Below are 9,249 nucleotides of genomic sequence, written 5' to 3'. Positions count from 1 at the left end.
CCCTTCATCAGAAAAAGCTTTTTCTGATGAAGGGTCTAGGCCTGAAACGTCAGCCTTTCTGCTCCTATGATGCTGCTTGGCCTGCTGTGTTCATCTAGCCCTGCACCTTGTTGTCTCGGATTCTCCAGCATCTGCAGTTCCTACTATCTCCTTGTGTTAAAGATTTTCTTCTTCAGCTTTTCCCAACAATTAACAATAATTTTAACAATGTTTATTTAATAATTCAATGATTTTCCTTTCAGCTTTTCAGCCTAGAATTACCCTTTAAATATGAAGGTATCACCCTTTCTCAAAGGGACTTAACTTCCATTGGGATTCCAATATCACCTGCTGCATCTGCCCTTATGATCTGAATATTTCCATTTGTTGCTCGGGTAAGACTCTTTGTGGTTTACTGAAGTTTCTTTCACTGTTTTGAGCTTTTACAAGCTGGTTTAGTGCTGATGTTCTTTTGTAGAAACATAGAAAATAGGAGGTGGAGTAGGCCATTTGGCCATACGTGCCTGCTCTGCTACCTTTTTGTTCAAGGCTGATCATCCAACTCAATAGCCTATTCTCGCATTTCCCCCATATCCTTTGATCACTTTAACCCCAAGTGCTATACCCAACTCCTGCTTGAAATTATGCAATATTTTGTCTTGACTGCTTTCTGTGGTAGTGAATTCCACAGATCCACCACTCGTCAGGCACAGTTATTTCTCCCCCTCTCAGTCCTAATGGCTTACCCCATCTCCTTGCACTATGATTGCTGGTTGTGGACACCCCTATCATCGGGGAAATTTTTCCTGCATCTACCCTGTTTTGTCCTGTTAGAATTTTATGTTCCACGCTCCCTCCCCAACCACGACCCCCGCTACCACCACATCCCCCACCCCGGCTCATTGTTCTGAATTTCAGGAAATATAATCCTGACTAATTCAATCTGTCCTCACATGTCAGAGTCAGTCTGGTAAACCATCACTGCACTCCCTCTATAGCAAGAACATTGTTCCTGATTTCAATCCTTCACTGTTGGTGCTGCATTCAATAAAACTGACAGGTTCTGTGTGCTTTTCAGGTGTTGAATATTTCAAGATATTCTTAGATTTATAACGGGAATTTTAAAAAAAGTTCTTTGCTTCATAAGGCTGGAGCATTTGTAAGTCTGAAGATGTCTTCAGGCTTTTACAGCCATTGCTACCATATTACCATTGGCAACATCTTCATTGCTGTCACCATCTTATAACAAGACCATAAAGCCATAAGAAATAGGACCCGGAGTAAATCATTTGGCCCTTCGAGCCAGATTCACCATTCAATAGGATCAAGGCTGATCTGGCATTCCTGTTGTCCACTTTCCTGCCTTTTTCTCTTAATCCTTCATTTTCTGACTGAAGAATCAGTGTGTTGAGTGTCCAAGTTGCCAGCATGAGTGTGTGACTGAGGGTCCATAGAATCCCTACAGCATGGAAACAGGCCATTCGGCCCAACAAGTCCATACCGACCCTCTGAAGAGCATCCCAACCCGACTCACCCCCCGCACCCTATCCCTGTAACCCTGCATTTCCCATAGCTAACACACCTAACCTACACATCCCTGAACACTATGGGCAATTTAGCATGGCCAATCCACCTAGCCTGCACGTCTTTGGATTATGGGAGGAAACCGGAGCACCCGAAGGAAACCCACGCAGACATGAGGAGAACATGCAAACTCCACACAGACAGTCGCCCGAGGGTGGAATCGAACCTGGGTCCCTGGTGCTGTGAGGCAGCAGTGCTAACTACTGAGCCACTGTGCTGCCCGAGTCTCGTGTAAATTCATTGTCAGCAATAATTCTTGGTATTAGTCCAAATAATTGATACCACTTAGGAAGAATGTCTACACAAAGTCTTTGTCAGAAGTTGGTTTGGTTTTGATGAACAGTATTTACCAGTTAGTTACATTGCAATGAGATTATTGAGTCTTGTGAGACAATAGGCTTAGCTTAAGAATAAGGTGATGTTATTGTTACCGAAACAAGGTTGTACACAACTTTGAGACAACTGAACAACTGCATAATTGGCCAAGTCAAACCATTTAGCTTTGCCCAGGAACAGGGTCCGCCTTCAGGATGCAGATGACTATCTCACGAAATCAGTTAATTCTTTCAGATACCGAGTGACTAATGGAAACTAGCTCCCTCACGTAGAAGAACAGAGCACTGTTGTCAGGCAAGTTCATCAACAATAGAAAGAAGTTCACAGCCACTCCCCAAGGACATCTAGAATGCAGACCTGGCTGTGGGCAATTCTGGAGAAGGAGAAGAGCATACCTGAGGAAAGGTATAGGGTCAATGCTCAAATTACCACCATATGTCAATGTGCCAGTTTCTTCAAAGGCTGCAACCCATGGTGGTGGCAGCTTCATCCTTATTTTTGTTCATTCAGGGGATGTGGATATCACTAGCTGAGCCAACATCTATTGCCCTTGGTTTGTTGCTTATGAGAGAGGGTGGTGGTGAGCTGCCTTCCTGAACCACTGTCGTCCATGTTCTGCAGGTAGACCCACAATGCTGTTAGGAGGGAATTCCAAGGTTTTGTCTTCTTAAACCGCTGCATTCCTCCTGCTGTGGGTTGACCCACAATGTTATTAGGGAGGGAATTGCAGGATTTTGACCCAGCGACAGTGAAGGAATGGTGATATATTTCCAAGTTAGGATGGTGAGTGGCTTGGAGGGGAACTTGGAGGTGGTGGTGTTCCCATGTGACTGTTTCCCTTGTCCTTCTAGATGGAAGAGGTCATAGATCTGTTTGAGGATCTTTGGTAAATTTCTGCAGTGCATCTTGCAGCTAGTACACACTGTTGCTACTGAGCGTCGGTGGTGGAGGGAGTGGATGTTTGTGGCTGTGGTGCTAATCAAGCGGCTGGTTTATCCTGGATGGTGTCAAGCTTCTTGAGTGTTGTTGGGGCTGCACTCATCCAGGCAAGTGGGGGAGTATTCCATCACACTCCTGACATGTGCCTTGTAGATGGTGGACAGGCTTTGGGGAGTCCGGAGGTGAGTTACTCGCTGTAGTATTCCTAGCCTCTGACCTGCTGTTGTATTTATCTGCTGGGTACAGTTAAGTTTCTGGTCAATGGTAACCACTAGATGTTGATAGTGGATTCAGTGATGGTGACACGAATGCATGTCAAAGAGCGATGGTTATAATATCTTTTATCAGAGATGGTCATCGCCTGACATTTGTATAATGCAAATGTTACTTGCTGCTTTTCAGTTTAAGCCTGAATATTATCCAAGCTTTGTTGCATTTGAACATGGACTGCTTAGGTATCTGGGGACTCATGAATGCTGCTGAACATTGAGCGATCATCAGCAAACACCCCCACTTCTGACCTTATGATGGAGGGAAGGTTATTGATGAAGCAGCTGAAGATGATTGGGCCGAGGACACTACCCTGAGGAACTTCTGCAGACATGTCCTGGAGCTGAGATGACTGACCCCCAATAACTTCAGCTGTCTTCCAGCAGAGAGTTTGCTCCAATTCCTACTGATTCTAGATTTGTTCAGTGTCCTTCATATCACATTCAGCCAAATGTGGCCTTAATATCAGAGGCTGTCACTCTAACCTCAAAGAACACCCTTGAGTGACTGTCTGTGTGGAGTTTGCCCATTCTGTGTGGGTTTCCTCCGGGTGCTCCGGTTTCCTCCCACAGTCCAAAGATGTGCTGGTCAGGCCAATTGGTCATGTGAAACTTCCCCTAGTGCCCAGGGATGTGCAGGTTATGTGGGTTAGCCATGGGAAATGCAGGGCTATAGGGATGGGGTAGGGGGAGGTGGGTCTGGTTGAATGGTCTTCAGAGGCTCGGTGTGGACTTGATGGGTTGAATGGCCTGATTATTTGCTGTAGAGATTCTATGAATAAAGAACTGTACAATACAGGAATTCAGCCCACCAAAACTGGGCCAACATATGACACCTTGCTAAACCAAAAATCTTTTGCCTCTATATGGTCTGTATCCTTCTATTCCCTGCCTATTCATATATCTGTCAAGATGCCTCTTAAACGTTACTATCGTATCTGCCTCCACCACCTCCTCTGGCAGCACATTCCAGGCACTTCCCACCCTCTGTGTAAAAACACTTGCCTCTCACATCTCCTTTAAACTTACCCCCTTTTCCCTTCAACCTATGTTCCCTACTGATTGATATTCCTACCCTTGAGAAAAAGACTCCAATTATCCATTCTATCCATGCGCTCATCATTTTGTAAAATTCTAACAGGCTGCCCCTCAGCCTCCAATATTCAAGTGAAAAAAACGCAAATTTGTCCAGTGTCACCTCACCTCACCTCACCTCTGAAATTCAACTCTGTTGTCTATGTTTGAGCCAAGGTACTAATGAGGTCAGGAGCTGAGTGGCCCTGGCAGAACCCAAACTGGGTGTCACTGAGCAGGTTATTGCTGAGCAGGTGCTGCTTGATAGCACTGTTAATGACACCTTCCATCACTTTACTGACAGAAGACTGATTGGGCAGTAATTGGCCGGGTTGGATTTGTCTTGCTTTTTGTGTACAGGACATACTTGGGCAATTTTCCACACTATCAGATAGATGCCAGTGTTGTAAGTGTACTAGAACAGCTTGGCCAGGGGTACAGAAAGGTCTGGAGCACAAGTCTTCAGTACTATTGCCGGAATGTTGTTAGGGCCCGTAGCCTTTGCAGTATCCCGTGTCTCCAACCGTTTTTTGATATCACATGGAGTGAATTGAATTGGCTGGAGACTGGTACCTGTGATTCTGAGCCATCTAGAGGACATCCCCAACAGCCAGAATAACATGGCTGGTGCCTGCTTCAGCTCAACGAAATAGATGACAGCCATTCATTGTTCTTTTTCTCAGGCCAATACCCTGACCAATCAAAGTCAAAATTCGTTTAAAATTTAAGATTCTGGCGGTTAACTGTCAATCAGCATTGATGAATGCATTTCCATGTCAACACCTGCACCAATGAGAACACCTGTGCCAACCAACCAACATTCGTCTGTCATACAGTGTAAATGTTGATTTTATTCTTGAATTGATTTTTTTTTGTGAAATGTCCTGATGAGTGTAAAATGTAAAGCTTTGACAAAATGTCTTTTTTCGCTACATGTATTTATTTTGAATTTTTTTTTTTTGGAAAGAACGTTTTGCAAAGGACATTGGCTGCAGCTTCAACAGTGTTTTATTTGTGAGGAACAAGCTGCTTGGATGGAGAAACCAAATCAGGAATTGTTTCAGAGAAAAAACATGTGTGGGTGAAAGAAATGGATTTGAATGCAGAAAGTCAGAGAGATGAAAAAAGCACAAATTGCTGGAAAAATCTCAGCAGGTCTGGCAGCATCTGTGGAGAGAAATCAGAGTTAACGTTTCGGGTCCAGTGTTGTTTATAAATCAGCGAGATATGTGTTTTGAGTGAGAGCCATTGCCCTCTCCTGCCTTCTCTACCTTTTCTCTCTGAAGCCTCATCAAAGTTTGTCAGTTGACCATCGACTTGGAGATTAGATCACAATTTCAAGGTTCTGAAAGGAGAATTTGGACGGTAACACCACTGTTTCAACAGAAAGTAACTTCAGCCAGCCAAACTGATCCAGGAAAACACTTCCCTGCCAACAGCTTTTGAGCAAAGTGACTTCAGCTTCAGACCACCATTTGGACAATTTGTGTCAAATTCTTTTTCCTGAATTTAATTGTCACTTAGCCAAAGCACTTTTAAAATAACACTTTGCAGAATTTTTACGTGTCTTTTTTTCTCCACTTTGGGAGGATGTACTTGTATGTTTGAGTGTGTGGCTTTGTGTTTGTGTGTTTATTGTGTCAGAATGTGTTTGTTTCTCTGAATGTGTTTGTGTGTACTTGTGTATGTTAGTTCTTAACATCATCTTCTGTGAGTTTTGTTTGTAGTAAGCTAGTTCTAGCCTATTATCACCTCCCTTTTTAAATTTATATTTTGTTGTGATCCATGGAGGAATGGGACAAAGGAAGGCATAAATTCAGTCCTAACACTGTGATCAGGACAAAGAGACCTTTGGATGCCTTGCTTTTTGCCTGTTCTCAGCATTCCCTTGCTGTTTCTTGCTGAAGTGCACCTTGTGAAACTGGCTGGTGCACATTTTTAGCACATTCCGTCACATTCATTTCTAGAGTTGGCTTTCCAAGCCCCTTGTTAATTTAATTTGCTTGTCTGAAGACCCAAGTCTGTCTTGGAGACAGTAAGGACTGGAGGTGCAGGAAGCCAGAGTCTCTAGGTGTGAAGCTGGAAAAGCACAGCAGGTCAGGCAGCATCCAAGGAGCAGGAAAGTCAACATTTTGGGCTGAAACCCTTTGTCCTGCTCCTTGAATGCTGTCTGACCTGCTGTTCTTTTCCAGCTTCACACCTATAGATGTAAGCATAGATAACAGGGTGTAGAGCTGGATGAACACAGCAGGCCAAGCAGTATCAGAGGAGCAGGAAAGCTGACGTTTCGGGTCTGGACCCTTCTTCAGAATGTAAGCTGTCTTGTTGATATTCGAGAATGGCCAAGAGTAAATCAGCTGTGCATTGCGAACACTGCCCAATATTGAATTCCCATGATTCCAATCAGGAGAATGTAAAACTGGCTTTCACCCAGGAATAGTTTCCCACTGGCTCTTTTTTTTGGGTGCATTATTATCGATGTTGCTCGGTTGGCCACAGAATCTGCTGTTCAGCCTCATCAAGATCTTTACCATCTCAGTTCCTTTTTCTCTTTATTTATATTTGCCATATTTCTTTCCTTCTCAGGAATTCTGGAGGCCTCAAAATGCTCTACAGCCTCTAAAGATTTTTTGAATAGTAGTAATGTAGGAACCATACCAACCAATTCACACTGCTGCATTCTTCTGTTATTGTGAATCTACCAATCATACAACACAGACTGGTTGAACAATAAACTGAGTACTTTATATTAAGATAAGGCTGTTTACAGATACAAGGAACTAGGAGACTTTGTGGGCACATCTGAGCTCTGTGACTGCTATTGTCTTCTGTCTATAGTCATGGGGTAACAGATCGTGCCCTGACTCACGATGGACAGGACATTCTGATTTACAGATATGCATTTCGGTATTTACAGTGCCTGGGACACTGAAGAATTCCTTTTGAATAGGACACTGGGATCTTTTGCAGCCATCTGTGAGAAATAGAATAAGTTAACCCTTTTCAGTATGGAATATCTTCCATAGTCAAAGAAGGGCAGCACGGTGGGTCAGTGGTTAGCACTGCTGCCTCTCAGCGCCAGGGACCCGGGTTTGATTCCACACTCAAACGACTGTCTGCGTGGGTTTCCTCCGGGTGCTTCGGCTTCCTCCCACAGTCCAAAGATTTGCAGGTTAGGTAGATTGGCCATGCTAAATTACCTATAGCGTTCAGGATGTGTAGGTTAAGTGTGTTAGCCTTGGGGAAATGCAGGGTTACAGGGATAGGGTGGGGTTGTGGGATGTTCCTTAGGAGGGTTGGTGTGGAGTCGATGGGCCAAATAGCCTGCCTCCATGCTGTAGGGATTCTATGATTGGAGATGTCTTTTATGACATCTGTAAAAATGGTAAATATAGCCAGGTCTCTATTTAATGTCTCATCTGAAATTTGATACCTCCAGCTGTACTCTGCCTGTACTAGATTGGAGTGACAGGCTAGACCTTGTGATTAAGTGCCTGAATTGCAATTTGAGTTGATAATCTTATGATTTTGAGACAGGTGTGTTCCCCACTGAATCATGGCATTGTGACCTTATTCAAGCATCTCATTTGAGTTGCTTTTTGAAAGATTTAACTAAATATTTTAACTCGTCAAATGTGATATTGATTCCCCTGCTTCTCAGTTGTTTTGTGTGTGCACCCAGCTTTCATCTCTGGCTCGTTAATTATTTACTTCTCAAACTGTTTGTTACGTTCTTGTGATCTTAAGTCACTTTCAGAAAAATAGTGGCATCTGATTAAAGAGCTGGATTGTGACCTGTATAATTCAGCAAGCATAAATAAAACCCATTAGCTTCAACATCTAGAAATTTGAGAGAAAGAGGGAGTTATTTATTCTGACCATATGCCAGACACCTGTAAGAGCAAGACACAGTCAGAATACATTACAGTTTTAGTGAACACAAAACCTCCCTCTTACCAAATGTGCTTTGACTGGTCTTGCTGAAGGCATAAATACAGTCTTCAATTGCTGTAGCAGAAGTAAAATTAATTGATGGTGAGTGAAATGATGTAAACCCATCATGATCATTTTAAGCAAACTGTTAATCACTGTGGTTTTGGGATGATCCACTGGGGAATCAGAAATTCAACAAGGCAAGAGAAGAATCAGAAAGTCTGGTGTAAATTCCTGCAATTTGTGACAAACTTTTGGACCAAAGGCAGCTGCAGTGGACACCAGTGCAAATTTCTGCTCAAATAATAACTTACTTTCCACTTTGTTTTTTTTCATAGTCTGTTCAGGCTCTGTACTGTTCCCCCAATTAAAATGGGCATGTGAATATTTGACTAGTTGTGGTGTGTAACAGCAGTCTTTGTATCAGATATGAAGGTTTTGCTGCGTTTACGTCACTGCATTCATTTCTGTTACAGTGCGGCTTAGGGATTTTGCTTTGTATGACTTTTTTAAAATGTCAGAATCATTTATAGGTAGAATAATTTAGACCAGTAGAAATCTAAATGTTCAGGATAGTTCTTATCTCAGTTAAAGTGCACAATGTGCTGTTACTAATGGATGCAAGACCTGGGAATTAGCTGGCTTGATTTTAAGTGTTAGTTAATGAGTTTTAAGTGAGTTAAAATCTCACCCAAGTGTTTTTAAAACTTCTATGGAGGTGCAGCAGAATCAATGAAAACTTACTTCATTCTTACCACAGGCTTCCAACATCTCTCAGATCTCAGGTCAGCTCACAATCTTCCAGTGACTGACAGCTCAGTTCCCAGTTCCCTGAGGCTGCCCTACACTCTCCATGTCCTCCCAAATCAGTGCCTAATTCATTTGTCTCAACCCTCACCATTTGCTCAAAATTGCTCCAAGCTCCTTCCTTTCCCACTGTGCCTGCTGTCTTGTGTATCCTCTTCCCAGTTAACCACCACCTTTCAAATTCCACATGTTCTACCGCCACTTCCAATTGCCAGCCTATTTCCCAAATTTCACTTACTGTGGAATATAAGGGCGGCACAGTGGCTCAGTGGTTAGCACTGCTGCCTCATGGCACCAGTGACCAGGGTTCAATTCCAGCCTTGGGTGA

The 9,249-nt window shown here is 43.2% G+C and overlaps 1 long non-coding RNA gene across 1 annotated transcript in view; it reads left to right on the top strand.

Annotated features, from left to right (window-relative positions):
- Nucleotides 1-5,718, top strand: part of LOC125485236 — a 24,880-nt gene extending 19,162 nt beyond the window's left edge. The window contains exons 2-3 of the long non-coding RNA XR_007263972.1: nucleotides 243-374; nucleotides 5,149-5,718. This is a non-coding gene — a long non-coding RNA (uncharacterized LOC125485236). The remainder of the gene's footprint in view (nucleotides 1-242; nucleotides 375-5,148) is intronic.
- The last annotated feature ends 3,531 nt before the right edge of the window (nucleotides 5,719-9,249 follow it).

The sequence above is a fragment of the Rhincodon typus genome, chromosome 17 (genome assembly GCF_021869965.1).
Source record: "Rhincodon typus isolate 14 chromosome 17, sRhiTyp1.1, whole genome shotgun sequence".
Classification (NCBI taxonomy): Eukaryota; Metazoa; Chordata; class Chondrichthyes; order Orectolobiformes; family Rhincodontidae; genus Rhincodon; species Rhincodon typus.
The sequence above is the reverse complement of the archived record's forward strand: the minus strand, read 5'-3'. Positions and strand labels throughout refer to the sequence as shown.